The sequence below is a fragment of the Vulpes vulpes genome, chromosome 16 (assembly GCF_048418805.1).
Source record: "Vulpes vulpes isolate BD-2025 chromosome 16, VulVul3, whole genome shotgun sequence".
Lineage (NCBI taxonomy): Eukaryota > Metazoa > Chordata > Mammalia > Carnivora > Canidae > Vulpes > Vulpes vulpes.
In genome coordinates, this window is record NC_132795.1 from 90,622,289 (window position 1) to 90,650,089 (window position 27,801).

A 27,801-nucleotide genomic window follows, 5' to 3' on the forward strand; every position below is an offset into this window, starting at 1 on the left:
TTGACCCTCAGGACAGAAGAAGGTTTTAATTAACTTCATCTGAGAACTTTCCAGGGCCTTTTCAGCTGTTTTAGAATGTTGTGTTCCAAGCTGTAGAGGTTAAAACTTTTTTGTGGCATCTAAAAGTGACCTTTAGAAGCGAAATAAGAACAGCTTCTGACCCCTGATACCGCAGCACGTCAGCCAGGCCTGAACCTGCCAGTAATGGGGAGAAACCGTGTCTGGGGTCTTCTTAGGGCCAGAATGGCACATCTGACCTTAGACATGAGGATCCGGGAGTCTCGGAGCAGACTGCTCGATGAGCCATCAGTGCTGGGGTAGGTCGGGGCTCTTCACAATGTCTGGGACTTTGGCGGACAGCCAATTAATGTCAGAGCCAGCTGGGCAGTGTTGAGTATCTGGAGGGAAGAGATGGGGACTCTTCAGTACCAGGAAGCCTGGTCTTCTTGACATCGTGGAGCAGAAATTACCTGTTGGGACTAATGAATCTAAAAAAGTCAAGGAAAGGGGTATGGGAACTTCTTTTCCACCTGAAAGGATGTGCTGCTCCTTTTCGAGGATGGATGTCTCATTCTTTCATTCAGGGAAGGTTGACTGAGTCCTTTCTGCCCATCAGGCACCACGCTGGGTATTAGAGGATACGGTAGCGGAGAGTCACACGTTCTAAGAGCAAGGACCATGTTGTATCCTCCTTAGTCTTGCTTCTTACAGGAACTCAGGTAACATTCCATCGAAGTGGTTCTCCCCAAGTCACATGACTTCACCCGGTCTCCAGTGTCCATTTTCTCTCTGGTTGCCCCCGTTAGCTGACCTCCCACCTCACCAAGTCACGCTCTTTTCTATGCCAGTTGCTGCCCTGCACAGGAGTCACTTACAAGCCACCAAAAGCGAACAGGAAGGGAAGGGAAAGTAGAACTGGTTTTCCTTGAGCCCTGCCTGGCTTTCACCTGGCCTGACCTGATTCTAAGTCACACTGGCAAAAAGTCGTTCCACCTCCACTCTTCCTTCCCAACTGCCCATTCTCATTTATAAATAAATAAACAAATAAATATACATATATATTTAAGAAAATTAATGAATGTTTTCTTTTTTTTAATGAATGTTTTCTGATTATAAAAATAATAAATCCCATTTGGAAAAGAGAATAATACACTCTTTCCCACCCTCATCCATTTAAAAAATTATTTTCCAGGGTGAGTCTCTGAAGCCATGCTTGGTTCTCCCTTTCCAGGGATTTCCAGAGGAGGCAAGTGAGTAAACCCCTCTATCTCTCTGATCCTCAAGTCCATGATTCCATCGTGGTGCCTGTGGCCCACTGAAAATTCTTCAGGTCTGTGATCTCATGCAGCTGCCCAGATGTTCACTTTAACTACATTTTACTGATAAAAGTCTAGAAAGACAGTCAGGAAATGGGGAGAGGGGCCCAGGACTGAGATTCTATGTTTCTGTCGAATAGCACTGGACTGGACCCTGAGCCCTCGGTTTGACTCCAGGTTTTGTCAGTAACTAGCTGTTCCCTTAAAAGAATCTCTCGGACTCACTGTTTGTTATATCATTAGTGAAATATTGTTGATTTGATTATTTCTAAGTTTCTATAAATTGCCCTGACCCATCATTTGAGAATAAATATTTATTTGGTTAATCTATTTTTTCTCTCCACCATGGTTCTTACTCCTTCCACTTCAAAGACCCACCTATTCTACTGGGTCTTATTACCCAGCCCTCTTCCCTGTAGAAAGGAGCGGAACGTTGTCTTTTCCAGCTGTTCCTGTCATCGAGCAAACTCATCCATCTCTCTCCCACTTCTTAGTCGTCTCTTGTGCTCTTTCTCTCTCTGCTCTTTCTCTTGCCTTCCCAGGCTTTCGTCCTAAATGAGGCAGGTTGGCCTCTCTGCACTATGGCTTTTACTGACATAATCAATTAACTAACAAGTCTTTACTGGGCACCTACAATGAACATAGCACAGCTCAGTGCTGTTAAAAAGAGACTGTAGGTTTAAGACATGTTCTCAGCCTTCTAGAAGACAAGCTCTCTGAGGCTGCAAACCCCTTAGCTGCCTCTGGTCCACTGCTGACCTCCGCAGCCAGCACTGATAACCACCTCGCCACGCTGACACCTTCTCTTCTCTGGGCTGCTGCATCTCTACACCTCGTTCCCCTCCTCCTGCCCATCTCACTTCTTCCGGACTTCCTTTTGCTGGATCATCCCTCGAGCCCGTTCACTAAATTCTGTTCTCGGGGGGCTCTGTCCTAGGCCCTCTTCTCTTCTCAGTGTCTTCATTCCCTGGACCGTCTCATCCATTCTCATGACTTCCATTTCCATCTATATGTTGATAATTCCCCAAAATATGTATCATCATTCATATTAATGTGTCTGCAGCAGGACGTATGATCAAACACATTAACATATGAGCAGTGAAACACAGGATAAATAAAAATTAGAAGCACCCTCTCAGAAGTTCTAGGCAGATTTTGCTGGCAAGTTAGTTTTGGTGCCACCTGGTTTTCCAGAGCTGTATGGATCTCGGGTTTGCACAGAAGGTGATGGACCTATATGAGGAGGGGTGGCCTTTGTCACTCTAAAGAGGGTAAAATGATAAGAAAACTGTTTTGTATTTCCTCTTCCACAGAACAATGAGTATCCACAAGAGGTCTCTACTGCTAGAATGAGGAGTAACTAGAAACTTGCTTTTCCTTGTTAAAATAATAATAATAAAATAATAAAGTTCTATGACATCGTGGCTCTCCACGACAACAGTGGCGGTATCAGGTTGAGGCACCTCACTTTACCTAGAATTTCTCACTTAGTTGAAGCGCTTGGGGTTTCTGAAACACATAGTCTCTGTTCTTCCTGAGTTTAGATACAACACTCAAACATACGGCTCTAATTCTCAGGGATTTAATTAGGTACATAACAATGAACAAAGTAAATCTCCCGGCTCCTTTCAATGATGACTATTTTCATACTCTAGGATGACATTTCCTATGAGTTGGCCCTACAGCCAGATTAGTAACAGAGTTACAGAATGTTCAAGAAGCTAGGGGTGGAGGATGGTGAGATAGAGCCGCATAGAGAGGCTGGATAATATGTTTAGTATTTTCTGTGAGACAGAGAAAAAAATTCATGCAAATCTCTCTACCCCCCACCTTTTTTTTTTGTTTTGTTTTGTTTTGTTTTGTTTTGCAAAGCCTTTCTTCATCCAAATCTCACTTCTGGATTAGACCCTTGTTGACTATGTCTGTTTAAGTCCTAGATAAAAGCTTATTTGTTTGACCTGTCGTATCCATAATTACTCTAACTGCTCGTTTTGATTTTTTTATTGTGTAGACTGTGCTCGGAAGCTTGGCAGGAAGCACACTATGGAAATGTGGAACTGAACAGCTTAATGTGTATAATTTGGGAAGTTCAGCAGATGCCAGGGCTTAGCAGGCTTTCGGCTTGTTCAAGACTAATCCTGTGGATTTTCATTCTTGCGGGCATCATGCCCCTTAAGTCTGAGGGCTTAGGTCCCACCCAAAATCAGTCCACATGGCCACCTCCCAGCTATCCTACTCTTAAAAAATAGGCTGGTAGCTGACAAAGGCTTACCTGTCACCTCTTCCTAAGGAACTGGAATGGAAGGGTAGTGAGATCATTGGGTTCTAGAGATGGTCCTGGTAAAGGCTGATATACAATGTTTTCTCTGGACAGGAATGTGGACCCCTAGCTGGTTTCTAGGAGACATGTAGGACTACAAAAGCAACATTTATCCCCCCTATAGTGGACGCCATGTTGTGCCACCCTTTATTACCCCCTCCAAGACTGAAGTACCTGTTGCCCCGTCACCCGGGGTGGGGGGGATTGACAGCAGCATCTATCAGCTGAGTCCCCCACCTGAAACTTCTCCTTGGCTGAAAAGAGCCACCTTGCCCATTGTCATGTCCCCTTTCCTAAGGGCAGCTCACATCTAACATCTGGTTGATGCAGAAGTAAAAAGGCCCAGCTGTCACCCCAATTTGGGATGACTCTCAGATATCCCAGCACCAGAGCTCCCTGAAAGATCACATAGGCTTTTAATGTGATTGCATTCCCTTCCCTCCAGGTGTTGATGCTGAGCGCGCTCCCTAGGAAACTTCCTATGTGCAAACTTGTCTCAGGGCTGGGGACACCCTACCTACAACACTCACTTTTTCTTGGTTAGGAGAGCACTGACTGTGTTTGGGGATCCCCACCTTCTTCAGGTGACAGCTTAGGAGTAAACCATAATTGGTCTAAGCCAGACAGGGTGGTCTTGATCCCTTAGCCAGTGATTGGCTTAGGAAGGGTCATATGATTCCATTCCAGCCAAGGAGAAGGGAAAGGAAGTCTGGTAGGGAACTGTGGGAATGTTTTCTGGATCATGACAAGAAACAAGGGACAAAGAGTGTCTTTTTTTGGTTGGATGTTGGCTCTGAACGAGACACCTAAAATATCTATAGAAAGGAACAGAGGTGGGAAGAAGACAAGCCGAGAGAAGAGCAGAGAAATCAAACTGAAGCAGAGCCCACTCCACCTGTGATCTTTTTGTCATCTGCAATATATCCCCTCTGACAACAGAAGGGATTTGTCACACAAGTGCTTAATGATGGAGTTGGGTCTATAATCTGTGATTTTTGTTCCTGTTTCAACTGCTATTCCATTTTCCCATCCTTTGGGGCCTGTACTTTTTCTTTTTGAAATGTTCTTTTCTTTTCTTTTCTTTTTCCTTTTCCTTTTTTTTTATTACCTTTTTCTTTTTTAAAGTAGGCTCCATGCCCAACACAGAGCCCAAACTCATGACCCCTAGATCTACAGTCATACATTCCACACCGACTGAGCCAGGCAGGCACCCCTTTTCTGAAGTGTTTGATTATCAAGATTCTTCCAGAAAGTTTCCTAGTGACCCAGACTATTTTTACTGACTACTCGTGATCATTAATTTCATTTGGGCTGATTAATTAAACTTGGCTTCCCTTTTCTATAGCTCCATGGGCACAGAGTTTCCAGAGTTAATGAAATCCAATAATGTCTCTGTGTAGCTGTGGGTGGAAGGAAGGTGGCTCGTAAAGGGTGCTACCTTGGGAAAACCATGTCCTGGAATGCCTGGAATGGTTTTTTAAAAGATTTTATTCATTTTTTCATGAGAGACAGAGAGAAAGGCAGAAACATAGGCAGAGGGAGAAGCAGGCTCTCTGCGGGGAACCTGCTGGGGGACTCGATCCCAGGACCCTGGGATCATGCCCTGAGCCAAAGGCAGACGCTCAATTACTGAACCACCCAGGTTCTCCCTGGAATGGCTTTAGATGAGAAGTGAGGGAAATGTGATGAAAAGGATTTTAATTTGTAGAGGGAAGACAGCTTAAATCTAATGTTCGGCCCAGAAGAGGATACTAATTTTTACAAAAATACATCCTGTCCTATCTGTAGTTTATTTTGGAATAGCCGTCCCAGCGCGGTGCTGAAGAAACTGCCCGGCATGGTAGTGGGAGGGAGCCCCTTCTTTCTCCCACTTGCCTGTACTTGCCTCCACCTAAAGACTGTTTCCTTTTTTTTTTTCTTTCTTTTGGCAAGTTGAGGTCTAACTTATAAACAGTAAAATGCACAAATTCAAAGCGTACAGTGTGGTAAATTTTGACAATGGTGTGCTCCCATGTGGCCATCATTCCAATCAACAGATGAAACCTTTCTCTCATCTCAGAAAGTTCCCTTCTACCTCCTTTCATTTAATTCTCTTCTTCTCCCTGAGGCAACTGAGGTTCTGATTTCTATCACCAGAGGTTAGTTTTTACCTGTTCTTGTACTTCTTGTATATTCTTTTGTGTATGGCTTCTTTTCAACATGTTTTGAGATTTATCCACCTTGTTACATGTATCCTGCTTCCCTTTTAAGACTGTCCTTGGGCATGCTGGTTTTTTGCCATGAGCATCTTTGCCACAAGCATTTCCTCCATATAAGTTATTGGCTGCAAGACAATTTTGACATAAAACATAAAATGGCAAAAAATAAAAGAGGGACATTCATTAGAAAGAACATAGTGCGGGCAGCACAGGTGGCTCAGCGGTTTAGCGCCGCCTTCAGCCCAGGGCATGATCCTGGGGTCCCAGGATCGAGTCCCACGTCGGGCTCCCTGCATGGAGCCTGCTTCTCCCTCTGCCTATGTCTCTCTCTCTTTCTGTGTCTCTAATAAATAAATAAAATCTTAAAAAAAAAAAAAAGAACATAGTGGAACTTGGAAAATGAATAGATTTAAAAGACTTTACTGAAAAATACAAAATACTTGAATACGTTCAAAATGTATAATGTTGATTCATGGCAATACTGCACAAATAACTGATTTTATTTTGTAGATTGTATTTAAGCAGTTGTCTTCAAAATCTTTCATTCACAGTATTATATATATATTTTTAATTTGTTTCCCTGTTTGGCATCACTTTTTTTGTTGTTGTTTGTTTCTTTGATTTTCCTAAAATTTCTTCCGAAGAAATTTAGCTTCTTAGGTTCCTAATTTGGAACCTGATGCCTCTTTTAGGATGGCATATCTGTAACTGGGCCTTGTGTTGTGAAAGCCTTCTACACTGCTGTTTGTTCTTGATATATTGTCACTTGTCCATTGATAGATAGATGTTTCAGAGTTTTAGGGAAATGTGGGTTCAAAACTCTACACCACCATATAGAAGACCATTTTGAGAGCTAAGATTTACATCATATAAAAATGTGAGGACTGCCTTGAGAAATGAAACCAAACTGTCAACCAATTGATGAAACCGAACTGTCAAATCATACTGTCAACCGATTACTTCTTAATCTTTTTTTAGAAGATTTTCAAAAAGATTTTATTTACTTATTTTAGAGAGAGAGATAGAGAGGGAAGAGGGGCAGAGAGGGAGGGAAAGGGACAGCTGACTTCATGCTGAGCACCGAGTCCCATGTGGGGCTCCACCCCACAACCCCAAGATCATGACCTGAGCCGAAATCAAGAGTTGACTACTTAACCAACTGAGCCACCCGGGTACCCCTAAGATTTTATTTTTTTAAAATAATTAATAAGGGCACCTGGGTGGCTCAGTCAGCTAAACGTCTGCTGGTGGCTCATGTCATGATCCCCGGGTCCTGGGATCGAGCCCCACATCAGGCTTCCTGCTCAGTGGGGAGTCTGTTTCTCCCTCTCCCACTCCCCCTGCTGTGCTCACTCGCTCTCTCTCTCTCTCTCTCTCTCTCTCTCTCTCTCACACACACACACACACACACACACACACACACACTGTGTCAAAAAAATAAATAAAATCTTAAAGAAAAAAGATTTATATACCCAATGTGGGGCTCCAACTATAACCCTGAGATCAAGAGTCACATGCTCTACCGACTGAGCCAGCCCAGGCACCCATACTTTTTAATATTTAATGGCAAAATTACCTTATTGCTACTTAGTTATTTGAGAAAAATGCTCACAGCAAAGATGTCTAGTTACAGTGAAAGTAACTAGAAGCATCCAGGGGGTCCATTGTTTTCAGATTTCTGTTGTGCTTAAGGAAAAGGCCCTGTCGCTCCTGGTGATGATTTTGCTATGACACATCTTGCCAAGTGAGTTTCATAAGTCACTGGGTCCTAAAAGACCAAGCGGGTGGCTCCTCCCAGGTGTAGCCAATTGATCTTCCTATGGTGATGATGGTTAATGATAGCCGAACACTTTGGAATAAAGACAGAGCAGCAATTCCTCCTGTGGGCTCCCAGGACAAATGTTGATAATCCCTAGGATTCTATGCCAAGATATTGCCCATACTTCATCCCGATGAAGACTTGGTTCCACTGTCAAGGCCACGGGTGAAACAAACTTATTAAGTACCAGGTATCTGAAGGCACTTGGTGGTAAGTGACCTTATTTCCCCTTTTTGGAAACTCTTGGAGATAGATTTAACTATACTCATAAGGACACACAGAGTGGGATTTGATTTTGGGTTTGAAGATTTCCATTCCATGATTTTTCACCACCAGCAGCTAAGACTTAGGCTCCTGTATCCATCTAAGGTGGGCACATGCCTATCTGAAGGTGACAGACCTCACAGTTAGACCCATATCTGGGTGGCTGCAGGACTGGAGAGGACTTGGAGCTTAGCATACTTCCTTTCTCAGTAAGAGCCAGCTGGAGTTGGCAGATGAGTCTTCATTTTTCAGAAATGTTCTTTGTTCTCCTTGGCCAGGAAGCTCTGACCTTTGGTAAAGGCCAGCAGATCTTTGTTATGCCCTTTGCAAATCAGTGTTTTGTAACAGTTGTGTTTACAACTGAGATGGTTTCCAGACCTGGGGTAGCCGGCAGGATGATGCCAGCAATGAGGCATTAGGTTCTCTAATAGGCTTATGCCCTGATAATCATATTAATGGCATTGTCTCATGCTTGATGCTGCAATTATGGGCCTCTCCTCTCGAATGTAATTTTGCAGTTTGATAATATAAGTATGATTTTGCATTTCCTTTAATGAGAATTCCATTCCCCAAACAATGTTATGACCCTAACAGAGAAGGCTGTTTGTGCTCCTTCAAATTACTGACCTTATACCCCATCACGATGTCATACATGGGCCGGACTTTACTTACCTGGGAATTCTGAATTCTTCCAGCCTCAGGATTCTGTGGGAGATGGAGCAAATCCCCTGGGAATCATAACATTGGTTTCTGGTATCTGCATCTGATAATGAGGTTTTATGTTTTTCTGCTACTGCAAAGTCAAAGTAATCTTGGGATAAAGGACCTGCTTTAGGAGCCAAGTGATTCTTTTTTTTTCTTTTTTAAATATTTTCTTTATTTATTCATGAAAGACACACACACACACACACACACACACACACAGAGGCAGAGACACAGGCAGAGGGAGAAGCAGGCTCCATGCAGGGAGCTTGACATGAGACTCTATCCCAAGACTCCAGGATCACACCCTGAGCCGAAGGCAGGCGCTAAACCACTGAGCCACCCAGGGATCCCCAGGAGCCAAGTGATTCTTTTTTTTTTTTTTTTAGCCAAGTGATTCTTAACCTGTGACTTAACTGACCAACATTCAATAGATTAGCTTTAGTATCAGGTGTTTGGCCTCCTGAAATCTACTTTTTGGAACTTCTTTTTCTCATTTGTAAGTTCCAAGGGATTTGGACTGGAGTTCCAACAATTCCAGTGCCAAGATTGCACACTTCCCATCAGTAATTGATATTTTAGTCATTGACAGAGGTGGCTGTTATTTTATGGCCATCTGCAAGTCTTGGACCCCAGGGTGGCAGCCCCACTGGGTCTGTATCTGAATGGCGGGTGGATGGGTGCTCCTGGACAATGAAGCGGAGGCAGTAAAGAACGAAGGGAGCAGGTGTGGGAGCTGGTGCAGGGCTTTGGTCTTGGTGGGACGCACGTACCCCAGGCTGGCTGCCGACAGTGAGGCAAACGGCAGCAAGAAGCACATCCGGGATTGCTTGTTCAAAAGCCTGCAGGCTGGCTGGGCAAAAATCCTAGGTGTGTGCCGGCACCAAAGACCAAATATAGGAAACTTGCTGAAGATCAACCTCTGTTTCTTCGCCCCGAAAACAGGTGGTCATGGAGACCCAAACCTGAGAGGCCCAGAGCAAAGCACGGAAGATTCTCCGTGCCCAGCGCCGCCCAACCAGCTGGGGGGAGCCCAGGACTATGACTGAGAAGGCGCACGGCTATAGGGGTGACAACAGGTGGGCCGCAGGGGTGCCAAAAGAGCACCTCTGACCTAGAAACTTTTTGTAGACTCGTGTCAGACTGTCAGACTGTCAGACTGGCCAGTCTTGGCCGCCACAAAGGAATGGGCCTTTGCAAATCTTCTCAGCTTAATTGAGCAGTTGGGGGGCCTCTCTCCCCACCTTCTCCAGGAAGCCTCCCAGACTTTCCCAACTCTGGTTAATTGTTCTCTTTTCTGATCTCAGAGCTCCTACTGTCTGCACCTTACAATTTAGCACTTCATCAGACACAGCTGTGCATTCCTCTCTAATTGTTTTGGGTGTGTTTGTCCTATCTCTGGGCAAGATTACAGCTTCCTCTAGAGCAGAGACTATCATTTTGGGAGGGCTTGCTCCTAGGAGAGATATGGGGGTATGTGAGGAGGTTCTGGACTTGGGAAGTCACTCACAACCCTACAGTGATTTGCAGTTTAGAAAGTGCTTTTTAGGGCAGCCCCAGTGGCGCAGCAGTTTAGCGCCGCCTGCAGCCCAGGGCATGATCCTGGAGACCATGGATCGAGTCCCATGTCAGGTATGGAGCCTGCTTCTCCCTCTGTCTGTGTCTCTGCCTCTCTCTCTCTCTCTCTCTCTCTCAATGTCTCTATGAATAAATAAATAAAATCTTAAAAAAAAAAGTGCTTTTTAAAAACAAAAACAAAACAAAAAAACCCCCCTAATCTCTACACCCAACATGGGGCTCAAGCTCACGACCCCAAGATCAACGGTCACAGCTCTACCAACAGAGCTGCCAGGTGCCCCCTAGAAAGTGCTTTTACTTAAATTATCTTCTCTACTCTCTGATTGTCCTGAGAGGTGTGTGTGTTTTAGCATCTACAGATAATGCAACTGAGACAGGAGGGGTCAACGACCGGCCTGAGGAAGAGACAAGGTGAGTAGCAGAGATGAGATGAGCCTGGGATTCCTAATTTGTGGCCAGAGTCCCATAGGACCTCACGTGGTGACAACAAAGTCCCTAGTGGAGAAGAGGGAGAAAGAGAAGAGAGGCCTCCACATGCCTTCCTTGATGGAAATCTCAGGGTTAAACAAATGAGGGGGACATGGCCCTGGGTTACAGAGCTACTGGGTCAGGCTTCATGGAGCCCACTCATTTCTCTTTCCATTATCATCCTCTCGTGGATCCTCTATCCATTGTCAGGCACAATCTTCTGCTCTTCCTGGAATCTGACCTCCCACCTCTACTCACTCCAACCCTCCAGATATTTCCATGTAGTCCTCTGGGACTTCTGACTCCAAGAAGCAAACAGAATTAAAGGTTGCTCCATCCATCCATCCATCCATGTATCCTTAAGCTCTCCTCAGAATGAAATCCCTACCTTCTTTGCTTTCCCCGAAGCTCTAGGAGATGAAGGTGCTCACTCTTTCACCTCTGTGTCTCCCAGGGTGAGGTTAGTCCTTCCTCTCTGATCATTTCTCCTCCACCTCTTGCAAACACTCTTGTTCCTCCACTCTTGAAGACACTGCTGCCTTGCCACATTCCCTCTCCCTTTCTGGTGGTTCCCATCTTCTGACCTCCTGGTCACTCCCTCTTCTTCACTTTCTTAACAATTCCGCTCCCAGCTCCATGACCTTCACACTGTGATGTTGACTTCAGTTCCTAACCATATGTCCCTGGGTGGCTTCACTGTCCCCAGAGACGACCTACCCGATACCTGCCTCTCAATCCCTTGGCCTCATATTCTTGTGACTTTCTCCTCTACTCTCTCCTATCATATCCTGGTTTTGTCATGACCTTGAACCTCTCCACCTCCTGAACTACTAACTTAAGCATCCAGATTGCTGACCTGACCCCCTCTTCTTCCAGCGTGACTAAACATTGACTCCTTTGACACCTCCAGCCCATTGATTTCTGTCCTTTCTCTCTCATCATTATCATGTCAACCCCACTTTTGCCACGGTTCTCAATTCCTTGGCAAAAGGAAGTCGCCCCTCTGCCCTCGGAAGTCGCTCACCTGCACCTGCACCAGAGCAGACGCTAGAGCTCTGCTGGAGGAGGTCGCACAGGAGGACCAAAGGGTAGCTTACAAGTTCACGCCACCAACCTCAGGTGGGTTGCGAAGCTGCCTTGTCACTTGGCCATTTCTCAGCCTTCCCACCTTCTGCCATGACCGTGTCACACCTTCTCCTCTCTCTTTAAATCTGTCGGCTCACCTTGCCCCGCCCGCTGCCTCCTGTATGTCACGGGGGAAGAGAAGGCATCCCGTGGAAGGATATCCCATGCCAAACTGCCCTCTCCAACTTCCTCCCCATGGTTCTAACAGAGGAGGTGGCCCCCTGCCCGGGGTGAGCCTCCCCGTCCACCCCTGGTTCCATCCTCTCCCGTGGTCGCAGGAACCAGTGTTGTCCATTGTCCTTTCACGCTATACCTTCAGCTCCTCTTCTCTGTAGGATCCTCCCCATCTGCATTTAAACACTCAGGCTACCCTCTCCTGAACCCACTGCCGACCTAACATCGCTCTCCAGCCGTCTCTCCGACCCTCCAAACCTTTCTCCCTGCATGAGGTGCCTTCCTTCATTTCTTCCCCCCTCACTCCTCAGTCCACTCGGGTCTATCTCCTGGGCCTTCACTGTTCCAGCCACTGCTCCACGACGTTCCCAGGGACACCAGGTCAGTCAATCCAGGGGATGTTACTTTGTCCTCACCTCCCTTGGGTGTCTCAGCCCTTTGGAGTGCGGCTGACACGGCCTCCTCACGACATGCTCTCACCCTGGGAGACCCCTGCCTCCCCAAGCTCCTAGTTTTCCCCCTGCCTCTCTGGCAGCTCCTCCACTTTGTCTGCAGGACACTCCGCCTCCATCCAGCCTTGATAAGAGACTCTGGAGGCTCAGTCCCAGGCCGTCCTCCAGGCGAGCTCTGTCCTCTCCCAGGAGACCACCTCGTCCTCCCGGCTTTACTGCCCCTTCTACTCGCTACTCACTGCTTCGGCTCCAGCCTCTCCTCAGCACCGGACCCTGCAACCAATGACCTGCTCAACACCTCCACTCGGACATGTCACAGGCACCGCAGGCCCACCTTGGCCAAATGTGAACCTTGGGAAGGATTTCTCCTTTCTCTTCCCTAAGGGACCCCATCTATCTGCTTGAAGAAGCAGAGAACTGGGAGTTCTCCTTGATTTCTCTCCAGTTAAGCAACCACCAAAATTTTTTAAAAATTTTATTTATTCATCAGAGATACAGAGAGAAAGGCAGAGACACAGGCAGAGGGAGAAGCAGGCTCTCTGCGGGGAACCTAATGTGGGACTCGATCCCACGACCTGAGCCGAAGGCAGATGCCCAGGGAGCCACCCGGGTCCCCGCAAGCATCAAGTCTTGGTTGGTATTCTTCTCTCCATTTGCTTTACCACTTAAACAAAGAGCCCTTTCATTTATATTTTGGCAACAGCCTCCTAACTATCCCTCAACCCCTGTCTGCCTCTTCCCTATTCCTTCTTCACCTGGTGGCCAGAGTGATCTTACTGAAAACGGTGTTCTAGGCCCTGCCAAATGCAGCCCCTGCCTACCCCTCCAACTTCTCCCTCAACCACATCACCTTTGTAGTATGAACCAGCCAGGAACTCTGTTCCACTCTCCTTTTTGCCTGAGTAAACTCCTGCTCACCCTTCAGAGCTCCCCTAAAACGTCATCTCCTCTTGGACTCCCCCAGATGTTCCCACCACCCTGTACTGCCACAATCCTAATTAAGTAATCGACAGTGCATTTAATTAAGCTCGCTCGCTAACCAACCGTGAGCTCCGAGAGGGAAGAGTGTGTCATGTTCACCACTCCAGGGTCAACACAGGTTTGTTAAATAAATAAATAATACATCTTTACCTACCGATGATGGACCCAGGCCCCAACCCAAGGGGAAAGACTACAGCCAAGTGGGTGTGGGACTTAGTGTTGAGTAATTCCCCCAAAGGAACAGTGTTAGCTGTTAGAGATACATTCCCAGCTGCATTCATTAAGGGCAGGGTGGAGAGAATGCCCTTATTTTTAAATTTCAGGGCCTGGGCAGCTACAAGCTTAATTTCCTTGTTGGATCCCAACTTAAACTCTAGCAGTTCCTTTACTAAAAACTCCTTGGCAGGCAGTCCCTCAAAGTATGTCTGTGGCTCCTGGCTGCCCATTTACAGGGAAGACACTGTGCATAGAAACCATCTATCATCTGATGGCACAGAAAAATCTTCAGATGCCGTCTGGTCCCACCACAGCATTTAATCAGAATAGCAGCCTAGAGGCATCTTTATTTAAAACAAGGAACACGGACTCAGGACTAATTCTTTTCATGCAGAATGAAAGCACAGGCTTTGTTGGTTCATTAATTTATACTTTCTGCAGAGTCCTTGAAGAATTCCCAATTTCTCTATTTCTTTCAAAATGTTTTATTAGCTTTCTAAATTAGGGCAGTTACCGCAAATGGAAAAGTACAAAATTCAAAGTCGGTGAGGGGATAAAATCCAGCTCCCCCCCTCGAGATAACCCCGGTTGGCAGGCAGCGCGCATCCTTCTTGTTTTTCTAGGAAGACACAGAATCCAACTTGTTTCTTGGACTTTTCTTGTTTCGGTCTTGGGAGAAGCGTGTGCGCAACATAAAAGCAAAAAAAAAAAAAAAAAAAAGGTCCGAAGGCTGCGAAATCCAAACTTTCCCAGGTCGGACTGCGAATTCCTGTGTCTCGAAGAGTTGCACCCACGAGGCTCGGCGCGTCCCGCAGCAACGTGCTCCTCGCTGAGATAAGAGCTAAGGACCCACCGTGCAGGGCGCCGGGCTCCCGGGTGCCGGACATTCCTACGTTGGCAGCTCCCGCCCCTTCGGCCGATCCCGCCTCCGAAAGCCTTCGGGGAAAAAAATGCAAATATTTGAGGGTAGAGAGTCCTTAATCGCCGCCTTACTAGTATAAAGGGGAATCTCCCTGGTCCCGAAGAGATAAGGACCAAGAGAGGGAGGTGCTTTCTGCCCCACCCCCCACCCCCCGGCGCCCCTCCGAGCTGCGCCGCCTCCCGGACCCCAGCGCCCGCCGGACCGCGCGCCCCACGCGCCCCACGCGCGGCGGGAGGCGGAGCTCCCCTCGGCGTGCAGTGCCCGGGCGAGCCAGCGGGGGCGCCGGCCGGGAGGTGCGTCGGTGCGCCCAGGTGCGTCGGCCGGAGGTGCCGTCCACGCCCAGGCGCCACCCAGGAGGGGGAGCGCAGGTGTGTCAGAGGCCAGCCCCGTGGGCTCCAGGGTGTCCGCCCTGCCCTGCGGGCGGCGCGGCTGGAGGCGCGGCGCCGGGACACCCCGCGTTTCTGCACCGCGAGGAAACCCCCTTTGGAGAAGGACCCCCCCGCCCCCGTTCCCGGGCGGTGGCAGTGGCGTCCCTGGGCCGGCGAGGCCGGTTCTGCCGGAGAAGGTCGCGGGGGTCCTACCCCGCCTTTGCGCTTCGTCCCCCAGCATCAGGCGCCCCGCGCCGGGGGCGACCTGCCGTTGCTCTAGGTCAGACGGGGCGGGAACCCGGCCGGCAGCCCTGTCTGGGGTCCCCCCCTCCCCTGCTTTAACCCTCTGCCTTCCCCGTGTGGACCTGGGGGCCCCGAGGGGGGTCCCTGGAAGCCTGGAGGAGCACGAGCCGGGGCAGGCGGGCGGGTCGTGGGCGCAGCGCGGCCTCCCCCAAACTTGGGGCGCGGGGCTGCGGGCCCCGCGGGGCGGTGACGCGGGGGGCGGGGCCGGGCCCGATTGGCGCGCGGGGCGGGGCGGGGCGGGCCCGGGGGCGGGGCGGGGGCGGGGCCGGGCGCCCGGAGGCGGCGGCGGCGGCGGCGGCGGCGCCGGGAGCCGGAGCCGGGAGTGAGAGGCGCAGCGGCCGAGGCGGCAACAAGTGCCGGGGCCGGGCCGCGCCGGGGACTCCCTCGCCGCCGACGCCACCGGGCCGCCCCTCGCGGTGCGACGGATGGAGCGGGAGCGGCGGCGGTCGCCGGGCTGAGCCGCGCCGAGCGGCCGGAACGTGGATGCGGCCGGGATCTCCCGCCCCCGCCCCGCTGAGCAGGAGCCGCTCCCGGACAAGGTAGGGCCGAGGCTGCGAGCCGCCCCCCCGCGCCCCCGCCCCCGCCCCCGCCGGCCGGGCCCTGCCCGCCTCCCTCCCGGCGCCGCCCGGCGCCGACTCGGGCTTCGCCGCGGCGCGCCCCGGGAGGAGGGCGGCCCTGTGGCTCCCGCCGCATCCCGGCGCCCCCTTCCCCCGCCTCCCCGCCCCGGGGCCGGGGGTAGGGGAGCCCGCGGCTGCGCGTCCCTTTGGCCGCCCGCCCTCCCCCCACGCCCCGCGGGGCCCCGGGACGCCCCCTCCTCGCTGCACCCCAGCTTCCGGGGGGCCCGCGCGGGGGCTGCGGGCGCGGGCAGGGGCGCCTGGGGCGGAGCGCGGCTCCGGGCTCGCACCCCTCGCCCCGCCCGCGCACTGCGCCGGCCTCGGTTGCCGCAGGGGGAGATCAGGTGTTCGGTGAGCCTCGGAGCCGCGGGCCGCGCTCCCCGCCCCCCCCCCCCCCGCCGGGCCCCCGGAGGCTGCTTGCTCCGAAACTTAGGGAGAACCTTCCGCTCTGACCTCTAAAAAATTGTTCCACGCCGCCCGCGTTGAATGATTAACCAGGCTGCTCGTCCGCGAGCGGGGGAGGGGGAGGGGAGGGGGGAGGGGGTGCTGCCGCGGGGCCTCCAGGCCGGCGTTTGCAGAACACCTCGCTGGGGGGCGGCGCGGGGGCGCTCGGAGGGACCCGCCGGCTGGGGCTGGGGCCGGGGCTGGGGCCGGGGCGGCGCCCGGACGTCCTGGAGGGACCCCCCCCCCCCCCCCCGCTCCGCCACGGCGGCGGACCCTCCTGCGGGTAGTGAAACCGAGTCTCCTTAGTATCCGGGCCACGGGCTTGGGCTTAGGGCCGTGGAGCCCCCAACCCGTTCTCTGCCCACAGGTGTCCGGGCGTGAGAGCCCGTCTGGGACGTGAGTGCCCTGGAGCTCGGGGGGCTTGGGGGCTCGACGCCGCCCGTGGCCCCCGCTCCCGCGGCCTCCCGAACCTTCCCAATTTCGTAGAAAGATGGTTCAGGACCATGGGACGGCGTCCTCCCGCCCCTCCCCGGCCGGAGCCGCGCTGGGGAGCCCGGATTGCTGCACCCCTGGGTGCACTCGGGCGCCTGCTGCGTAGAGCAGATTCTTCCGGCGAGGGGTGGCCCGCGGGGTGAGGATTGGGGCCGGGAAGGGGCGGGGGTGGCCGAGCCCGGCCCAGTCCGAGCGCCCGGGAGCCCCGCGGTGTCCGGGTCGCGCCCGTGCGGGACGGGCTGGGGCTCACTTGTTCCCGCTGCCCTAGCTCACACTTCCTTTTCTTTTGGGTAGAGATTATTAAGGCGGGTGGGATTAGGGAGAGCGTTACACAGAGCCCCTGTGCCTTTTTTTTTTTTTTTTTAAGATTTTTATTTATCAATGAGAGACACAGGCAGAGGGAGAAGCAAGCTCCATGCAGGGAGCCTGATGCGGGACTCGATCCTGGGACTCCAGGGTCACGCCCTGGGCCAAAGGCAGGCGCCGAACCGCTGAGCCCCCCAGGGGTCCCCAGCCCCTGTGCTCTTAAATCCGATGGGCTTTTAAGACCAAAGAAGCGCAGAACCCTATAGAATTCTCTATGTAAGTAGAGGAGGCTCTTCCCTGCCCAGCTTCCCGAAGGTCTTTATCTTTGGATCTCACGTTTGACATTACTTTCTCGGTTTGAAATACTGCTTTTCCCCCTTGGCCATCTCCCAAGAGCAGGGGCTCAGGGCTCTTCGTTTAGTTTTTGTGCAGATGGCATGTGTGTTGATGGAAGGTCTAGTTCTCCATAAAAGTTCAAGTTCCCCGTCTCCCCCCTCCCCCCACCCCCCACGTTTACTGGTCCTGAATCTGCCACATACTGCTCAGTCCTCAGGCAGGTTGTTGATCATCCCAGCCTTATTTTCCATAACAGGGTTGGGGGATGGCAGGGCCTACTCTGCAAGATTGGTTTTGAGGACAAATGGGATCGTGTTTGTCAAAACTCCTGGCTCTGCCTCATGGGAGTTAAGAGGCACTTAATGAGTGGTGGTCGCTGCGTAGTAACGGGTACAGAAGTCCCTCTAGGCACCAACTTCCCCTTACCAAAAACAGTAACTGGAAACCATTTAGATTGGTCTGACTGAGGCTGAAATCAGCCACATTTGGCAGATGCAGATAAAGTTTTTAAAATCCAAGAAATGAAGTAATCCTTTGATGAAAATAAACATAATATGCTTGTAAAAATTATGATTTTTTCCCCCCCTGGGTTTCTGAAGGATAACTATAATGGCTTGTAGTTTTGAAGAGTTTCTTGTTGAAAAAAAACACAATTTAGATTTCTCCAATTCTAAGATACTACGGTTTTACTAAACGAGGAAAGTGGAACTAATAATTCATGGTTGATTTTTCACTATTCAACTTGTTAAAATATGTGCCCTTTTTTAGAGGTACATTGGGAAAAAAGGAGTTATATTAGGAAATGAAGAATCTAAAAAAAGTGGATCATTCTGCTTAACATGATGCATTGTTGGTACAAAGCTAGGATGTTCTGGATCGAAATGCATGGGGTTTTTTCAGCTGATGCAGGATGAAAAGATGAATCCGTTGTTTCTTAAAGAAACTTTGAATCTTTAAGTTTTAATGTGTTCTAGTAATGCTATTTTTTGTTTTGTTTCTTTTTAAACCATAATTTAGGGATCCTGACCCCGTGCTGTGAATGTGCCTGACGCATACTCTGTTCTTAACACACTGGGTCAGTGCTTTTAATTATTTCTAACTTGCTTAGTAGCCACAATATTTAACTTTACTTAGTTTTCTTTTGACAGTTTTATTGGACAGTTTGTTAAAGACTTTAACAATTAATAGATACCAGTGGTTACTTTCATAAACATTAAGATTCTTGCACCTGGGATAACGTTTGGTTATATAATCTATAGCAACATGCCTAGTTGTGGTGTGTAAGTTACAGATACTGGAAAATTCTCGTAAAGGCAAATTTATGGTCTTATGTGCAAATGCTCAGGAGGAACTAAAATCATTTCAGTCAGTTGCCTGGCAATTTTAGTGTATACAGAACCTTGAAACATGAATTAAACTGGGCTCTGACAATTTCAAAGTTGGGTTTCTTGGCTGACCTGATCGAAAGCCCCAGTAAGGGACCACAGTACATACAGCCAACAGGTGTGTAGATACAGCTGCCTCCTCCCTCACAACCCACCACCCCCAGGGTGGGATGACTGTTAACTAGGTGCTTCCCAAAGATGTCCCCAAATTGTGGGATGAATAAATTCCACTCTCTGGAGAGGCAATTACCATTCGAATAAGAGGTACATGTGTGTGGTATAAGACTTTTAGAGAATTGATGTAATGATTTCATCATCATCTGGTGGTGAGGCTTTGCTAGTCTGAACACAACGTTGGTGGGAAGAACTTGTACTTGATGGAGAATTTGTGATTAGGGCAAATGTGGTACAATCACTGCTGGAGAAAGTTAATTGTACTGGTTTTCTCTATGCTAGAACTCTGGAGCTGAGATTTGGACTTCCTGTGTGAACTGTTATGTTCTTTATCCCTCAGTTTTGTCCCCTTGCCTTTCTTAATTTTTGTAACAAAATCCAAATTTCCTTTTTTTTTTTTTTTCCATAGCCTCCATGCCCAGCATGGATCTTGAACTCCCGACCTTGAGATTGAAAGTCTCATGCTCTACCAACTGAGCCAGCCAGGTGCCCCCCAAATTCACGTTTCTTTTGAGAGTCAGCATTGTTGATAAAGTTATAACATGTCTTGAAATAGTTTGTGTAATTTTAGTTTAGGTATTTCCAGGGTTAACTTTGTTACAGATTATTTTCTGTACATCTGTGAACATTCCCTTAGAGCCGGGTTTGAAATTATATTCTGATGTGGCTACAGGGGGGAAATTCCCAGTAGCCAGGAAATTGATACTTTCTACTTTTCATTCTGCGGCATTTAAAAACAGGTTTATTGTTCCAGTGCCTTCACTCTGATGCGATTAGGATGTACGGTGTTTACCAGAATACTTTTTAAAAATGATTGTCCAAGGGAATCAATTCTAGTGTGTGGCCAGGTTCTGTCAGAGGGGCCGTGTGGTGGTTTAGTGGTTAAGAGTAGGAACTTGGAGTCAATCAGATGAAGAATTTTTTTTTTTTTTTTTTTTAAACTCGAGGTCTAGCATGAAGTGGGAAATGCTGTAATGCTGTGGGCAGCTCCTGAATCCACCACCCTGCTCAAGAAGCAAACATTTTTTAGTACCCCAGAAGGTGCCTGGGCCCCTTTCCAGTCACTATCCACTCTCTAGAGGGGAACTGTTACTCTGACTTTCAGACATCAGATGGGACCCCTTTCATATGGATTGTTCTTGCCTGTTCTTGAACCTGATATAAGTGGAACTACAGAATCATACTGTGTGTGGTCTTGTGAAACAGACCTGGTTTTGAGTTGGTTTTTGCCACTGTGTGACTGTGGTTACTGTGACTAAGTTACTGTGTGACTAAGTGGTTACTTAACCACTCTGAGCCTCAGTTTCTTCATTTGTGAAGTGGGTGAGATGAAGCTCTATCTCAGATTTAATAAGAAGATTAATGTGATCATATACCTAAAATATCTAGCACTGTGCTTGCCATGCCATTTCCTTGTCCCCCTTTTCTTTCTTTCTTTCTTTCTTTCTTTCTTTCTTTCTTTCTTTCTTTCTTTCTTTCTTTCTTTCTTTCTTTTTCTTTCCTTCCTTCCTTCCTTCCTTCCTTCCTTCCTTCCTTCCTTCCTTCCTTTCTCTTTCTTTTTAAAGATTTTATTTATGTGACAGAGAAAGCACAAGTAAGGGGAGCAGCAGCAGGGAGAGGGAGAAGCAGACTCCCTGTTGAGCAAAGAGCCCAAGGTGGGACTTGATCCCAGGACCTTGGGATCATGACCTGAGCCGAAGGCAGGTGCCCAACTGACTGAGCCACCCAGGTGCCCTATTTCTTTAAAAAGGTGATAACTAACGGAGTTAGTTAGACCCTAAGAATTTAGTGTCTGACTCTTGGTTTCGGCTCAGGTCATGATCTCATGGGCTGTGGGATTGAGCACACTCAGTGCTGAGTCTGCTTGAGATTCTCTCCCTCTGCTTCCTCCCCCAACTCACCTGTGTGTTGCCCCTCTCTCTCTCTCTCAGAATAAATGAATAAATCTTGGGATGCCTGGGTGGCTCAGTCAGTTAAGTGTCTGCCAGTGGCTCAGGTCATAATCCCAGGGCCCTGGGGAACCTGCTTCTCCATCTTGCTCTTGCCCTCCTGGCTTGTGCGTGTGTACGTGCTCTCTCTGTTGAATAAGTGAATAAAATATTTGAAAAAATATATAAAAAAAGAAAAAGATAACTAAAGCAATTCTATCTTCCTTGCTTTAATATGCTATTTAATATGCTATATAAGTTATGTTGGTCTTTTACTGAAAGTTAGAAGCCAAGTCTTTGTTGATTCACCACTTTGTTGATGTAGCTTTCAGCTTAAATAAGACATCTCTTTTTAAAAAAGATTTTATTTATTTATTCATGAGAGAGAGAGAGATAGAGAGGCAGAGACACCAGGCAGAGGGAGAAGCAGACTCCATGCAGGGAGCCCGATATGGGACTTGATTCCAGGAATCCAGGATCACGTTCTGGGCTGAAGGCAGGTGCTAAACCACTGAGCCACCCAGGGATCTCCAACATATTATATCTTGATAACTGATCTCTTATTATTGTTTTAAAGATTATTTTGGAGAGCAAGAGAGAGACCACAGTGGGGAGTGGCAGAGGGAGAAGGAGAAAGAGTCTCAAAGACTCCACATGCCCTGAGCCCAAATCAAGAGTCAGACACTTAATGGACTGGCCACCCAGACGCTCCTCCTGTTATTTTACTTGACATTTCCTGTATAAGTCATTAAATGACAGTCATTGAAACTTCCCATTTAGAGTTAGTTGATCAGTCACTGGAGGTCACCTGCATGGTATAGGCTGTGGTGCAGTAGTGACAGCTTACCCTGGATTATGAGGTCTGGGAGAGTGGAGATAGGAGGCGATGGTAAGTGCTTGGGGTACCCAGGAACAAGGTTTACTGCCTTAAGTTTTGTGAAATAATTATTTCAGCAGTGAAAGCACAGGGCCAGTTGTTAGGCTCAGACCTGCCTTTTAAAACATTTGCAGCTTCTGTAATCTTCCTCTGCAAGTGATACGATATATTCAGTGGTCTCATGTTCCCAGTGTTTTTGGTGGGCTTTTTGGATACTCTCTATTTTTGGAGCCATGCTTTGAATATAACTCGGGTGGTACTGTGGCATTCTTTCTAAAAGACTTTTTTTCCTTACAATGTTTATTTAGGGGGAAAGCTCAAGGTAAGGTAAAGGAAAATAAAATTAATTTCACCATCTCTTAGCACTGTAACTGCCCTTAACTTGGCTTGGATCCTTCCAGGTTCTTTTCTTTGCATGTGTACACTTCTAGAATAGGCTTAGAAGAAAATGCATTGCTGATACTTTAGGTAAATTTAAAATGGATTATATGGGCCTGCCTAGAGATACCTGGCTGAGAGGGCAGGAGGCTTTGAAGGCTTGGGTTCAAATCCACCCCCATTCTGGCCCCTACTTGTGGCTGTACCATTATCAGCAGTGCTGGGCGTGGAAGTCCCCCAGTACTCCCACCAGGACCCTGGTCTTCCAGATTACAGTAGCTGAGAGAGAAAACCTGTCCTTGGGACCCTTTCCCCCCAAGACCTCAAGATGGTATATAATCAGAGGAGCATTTTGTTCACTTGGCCAGTGTGCATCAGTTGAGCACTTACTGTATGCCTAGCACTGTGCTCGGCCCCATGTATATTCCTAGATGGGTCAGGCACAGTTCTGCCCTCGAGTTAGCAGTCTGTGGGAAACTCTAACCCAGAAATGATGAAAGAGTGCTCCCGTTGAGGTGCAGGCCATGTGCAGTTTTGGGGGGCAGCCAAGAAAGGTTTCCTGAGGAAGTGGTGTTTGGGCTTAGCCTTAACGGATGGGTTAATAACTTTTTGGAGGGCAGAGACTTAGAGGCTTGGGGCAGTGTGTCAGGGAAATAGCAGGTGATCCCACGGGTTTGGAGGTCAGGGTGTCTAGGAAGGGGTAATGGACACGGTCCACGCCAGTGACCATGCGAAGACGTGGTACTTGATACTTACGGAGGTCATGGGAGCCATGGAAAGTTCTGGCAGAGAGGATGTCGTGACGTGTCAAGGTCAGGCTTGCCTTTAGGAGGATGCAGGGCAGCTTGTGATCATGGGCCTGGCTCATTTTACAGCCTCCGGATGGGGCACTGCTTCTCATTTGCCCCACAACAGTCTATTCTCAGAAAGAAGGCGGAGGAATATGTAAAAACTGAAATTACTTGATGCCCTTCTCTACTCAGAAACCTCCAGTAGCTGCGATTGTCCTCAGGCTGAAGGCGCGGTCCCGCCCCTGCCATCCGGGGTGGCCGGTCCCCCTTCCTAGAATTGTCTGGCCCGCTCCTGCCACTTTCTTTCTGAGAAGAAGGATTTGTCTGACTCTTTTTATCCTCATCATCTCTACCGTCCTGGGTATTTTGTCTCCGTTCTCATCAGCCTGACGATCATCGGCCTCCTGCCTCTTTATTCTCGGTTGTCGGCTTCAAACCCTGCTCCGTGGAAGGGGGTGCTCGCATTTGCTCACTTCCTCGGTCTTCGGGGCCCCGAGTGCCCACACCGAGCGGGCCGCGCGGGGTTAGAGTGTATCTGTGCGCTCTGTTCCAGGGGCTGAGAAGTGAACAGCGTCCTGTGGGCCCGGGACTTGGAAACCAGTACAGGGGGGTGTGGAGGGGGATCTACGCGCACGGGACACGGGGCCTTTTTGTTTGACATTTTGAACATGGGAGGCTGCGGTGGCGTCTCGGGGGGTCCAGGGGCTGCTACGCGCAAGGGCCACCCAGCAATAGGCCTGAGCCCGGGACTGGGGGGCCAGGAGCAAAGCTTCAAAGATGTAGGAGAATGAGGAAGAGAATCTGGGTTCCGCGGTCTTGAATTTGGGGTGGGGGCCGTGATAGGGGCCCTGGGGAGTCGGAGGGGCCAAGCACTGCGGAGATCCTAGAGGATGAAGGGACTTGGGAAGGTGGGGCAGGAGCAGAACCTTTTCAGGGGGGAAGGAGGGGCTTGTGCCTGGAGCTGTGTCAAGGCCAGGGCTGGGGTGTGACTTAGTGTGAACTGACTGGTCCGCGTAGAGAATTTGAAGTAAATTTTGGTTCCAGGGCTGACTTCAAAAAACGCAGAAAAACAGGGAAGCCTGGGTGGCTCAGCGGTTGAGCATCTGCCTTTGGCTCAGGACATTATCCTGGGGTCCCGGGATCGAGTCCCACGTCGGGCTCCCTGCGTGGAGCCTGCTTCTCCCTCTGCCTGTGTCTCTGCCTCTCTGTCTCTCTCTCTCTCTGTGTGTCTCTCATGAATAAATAAATAAAAATCTTAAAAAAAAAAAAAGAAAAAGAAAAACAAAACAACCTTTGTAACCATGGCAACCTACTTAGCTTCTGTTGCTTCCTCCACCCCCGAAGAAATAGGAAAAAGCCGTGCACGGCCGGCCTCACAGGTGGAGGGTTTAAATCCAGCGCAGTCATGAGTCTGAAAGCATGAACACTCCAGTCAGGTTACTTCGACGGGCCATGGACTTGCTAAGGTCTTTAATCTGTGCTTCAGCATTATGTTGTTTTTTATTTTCTTTGAAAAAGCACTTAACATCCAAATGCTTCTCTGGAGTGCTGCTTTTTTGAGTCCCGATCAGAGAGTAACACAATTAGGTTTAAAATACAAACAAAACAAAATAAAACCTTCAAGTCTGGCTCCAGAGTATTCATTGGGAAGCCTAGTGATGTTTTCAGAATCAAATATCTTTGTTCAGCATTGAAAGGTCTGGTTGGGTCTGTTCCAGTTACCATCTTTTCTAAATAGTTAACATTTGGAACTAAAGGAATATATTTTACATTTATTGTTTTATGGCTGAATCTGACGCTTGTTTATAAGGAACTTATGTAGCTTTTATTCTCACAGTAAATGCGATGCAGCCATTTTATTTTTCTTCTCTTCACCACATAAGGAATTATTTTCTTCAAATGAACTTAAAATATCTCTCATGAATACTCCTATTTTTAACTGAATGTTTCTCTCTTTTGAATTTTTTTCCTTAAGGGTCTGATGGATCCTTAAAAACAAAAAACAAAAAACAACAAAACACCCCTTTATAATGGAAAATTTCAAACAGATACGGAGAGTGATCTAAGGAAGCCTCAGGTGGCTGTCACTGGTTTCTGCATGACAGGCCTCGCCCTTAACCCCTGCCTGAGTAGGAGGCTGGGTGGGAGCGCAAGTCCTGCAGGACCTCCAGGTCACCGGTTGGAGAAGTAGAAACTGTGGGAGTGTTTGGACCCCCCGGGGAGGGAGAAGTGAGCAGAGGATGTGCACCGGGTGACACACGGATTTGTACGGCCCCTGACGTCTCCAAGTAGGGGAGAGCCTAGGACATGTGAAGGTGACATTCACAGACACACTTAAAATCAGATGATTTAAGCTGCTTGGTACAAGAGGCCCAGTTTCTAAGCTGCTCTGTCCTGTGCTTGTGTATTGAGCAAACATAATCTCTTTTATTTTGGCAACATAAATTTTTCTTGGCAGGTGGCCAGAGAAGGAAGCGTTACCATTTCATCCCTTTAAATATGTGGACATAAGTCTTGGTTGAACAGGCCCCTTTTAATAGGACATTTGGATAGAAGGCTTGAAAGTATTTTAAATCTGTGTGATTTATTTTGATATTTGAAAAGAAAGCAACTTAAAAACCGGGCCTGAAGCTTCTTTTAGTAACTTCTTGAGATTTAACATTTGAGAAACGGAAGAGAGGCAGGGAAGGGAAAGGAATCTAGGAGAAGGGAACTGAGGGTTTGCTTGTTGGTACCCCACTCTGAGGTTGCCACCCTAGGGTCACTTGTCACTACAAAGGGATTCTTCTGGGATGAGGATGGTCCCTGACTCTGGAGAAGACGTGGCTTCCCAGGGGGAGGCGCAGTTTAATTGGATCCTCAGTATGTGTGAGGAGCAGTGGTTGGGGTGCTTTCACCTTGGGGTTACAGCACGTGTGTGTGTGTGTGTTGGGAGGGGGCTCGGTCCTGTCTCCCTCGGGGTTGGGGAGAGGGGATCTTGCCTCACCTGCAGCCGTTTGGGCCGGGAAGCAGTGCTGGGGGTGAGGGGTAGGTTCTAGGTAATCAGCTCTGGTCACCTGTTCTTCCTGAGAGGTTCCAGTTTGGGGGGAATCCCAAGTGCAGGACGGGAGATGAAGCACATAAAGGGCGACCTCAGGAAGAGGCGGTGGGATTTGAACCTGGGTCTTTGGGAGGAGGGCGGACAGTGTTTCGGGCTGGGGGAGCTAGCTGGAGTGCAGGGGTGGGTGCGGAGGGCAGGAGTCGCCCCTCGGGGGTGCAGGGCCTCGGCCTCCTCTGGGAGGGGTGCGGAGGGCCGCCCGCTTGGCTCTAGGTCAGGTGGCGGTGCGAGTGCCTGATGGGGGGTCGCCTCCCACCCGCGCCCGAGCAGCCAAGCCCCCGGCCCCACGCTGGCCTTCGGCGTAGTGGCGGCGGGACTGGGCGGGCTGGGGGCCCACCTGGCTCCCCGGTTCCTGGCGCTCGCCGTCCCCTCTGGGTCTGGGGGCCCTCAGGCCAGCTTTGGCGGCCGCGGGGGAACCTCTGCTGCGACCCTCAGGGCTGGGTCCCTGGAGAGCCCCCCGCGCTCCCCCGCCCTGCGGCCTGCGCTTGGTCGCCTTGCCCCCCACGTGCTGGCTCTGCCCTGTCCTGTCTTAATACGACAGTATCTAAATCTGCACGTGCCAGCTCCGCACAACTTCCTGTGACGTTCACGGTGTCACGACAGTGAGCCGGGCGCTCCTCCAGGCCTGGTGGGTCTCCCTGGGCCCGGCTGAGGCGGGCCTCGCGCTCCGCGGGGTCACTTACTGTCACTTACTGTACGGAAGGGCAGGCGCTCTCCTGAGCGTGTGTCACTGGGCATCCGGGAACGGCGTCCTAACAGCCAAGAAATTGAGACTTCCCCAGGCGATTTATTGAATCACTTAAAATAAACACAATCAATGTCATTGGTGTTGATCTAAATATTCAAGTCACAGAAGAAGTCCAACGTGCTGTGTGCACTCTCGGTTTCTGCAGCATGTTCAGACAATGTTCTCTCCATTCGGGGAGGTTGTATTTTTATTTTTAGAAGGAAGACAAATGTAAACTTTTGTGCAGGAGATTGATGGACAGGCTCTCAAGCTCTACATTTTGTAGGGTCAAGAATTGCCACATGTAATTTAATAAGATTGGGGAGGGCAGCGGTTGACTTGAAAGTTTGTCTGTAGAGCTTGCTGGAAGTGACATAGATACAAATCTCTATGGCAGAGAAAATGGAAGATTGGATTGGGTGTCAAGTGCTTAACGTTAAAGTGATTGTTTTATTTTTTTGAAGTCTTTTTTTTTTTTTTTTTTTAAAGATTCATTCATTTATTCATGAGAGACACAGAGAGAGGGAGAGAGGCAGAGACACAGGCAGAGGGAGAAGCAGGCTCCATGCAGGGAGCCCAACTTTGGGACTTGATCTCGGGTCTCCAGGATCAGGCCCTGGGCTGAAGGCTACGCTAAACCACTGAGCCACCCAGGGATCCCCAAAATGATTGTTTTATTTTTATTTTTTATTTTTTTTAAATGATTGTTTTAAAATAAAAAATGTTTGTGGTCAGTTATCACAACCCATGGAATTACGTAGTGGGGAATGATACAATTTTGAAAGTCAGTTTTCAAACTTTGATGAGACAACTTTTCCTTGTGTAAATAAGCTAGTCTTTAGGTGAAATTTTCATATATTTAAAAATGACAGTAATCTCTTTTCCAGTACTTATATGAAAGTACTCTCTTACTGATTTTTTTTTTTTTTTTAAGATTTTGTCTGTTTATTCATGAGAGACGCAGAGGCAGAGGGAGAACAGACTCCCTGCGGGGAGCCCAATGGGGACTCGATCTCAAGACCCCAGGGATCATACCCTGAGCCGAA

General features: G+C 49.1%; 1 protein-coding gene across 4 annotated transcripts in view; it reads left to right on the top strand.

Annotated features, from left to right (window-relative positions):
- B3GNT2 (UDP-GlcNAc:betaGal beta-1,3-N-acetylglucosaminyltransferase 2) overlaps nucleotides 1-27,801 on the top strand; it is a 244,507-nt gene that overhangs the window by 200,928 nt on the left and 15,778 nt on the right. Inside the window, exons 1-2 of one of the 4 annotated variants that reach the window (XM_072741702.1) lie at nucleotides 15,512-15,745; nucleotides 18,416-18,473. The exons of 1 other annotated variant lie outside the window; for it this stretch is intronic. The gene's annotated coding sequence lies outside the window, so the exon portion shown is untranslated. Of the gene's footprint in view, nucleotides 1-11,846; nucleotides 13,050-15,474; nucleotides 15,746-18,415; nucleotides 18,474-27,801 lie in introns of those variants that run through there. 2 more of the 4 variants (XM_072741704.1, XM_072741701.1) reach the window with 2 other exon arrangements.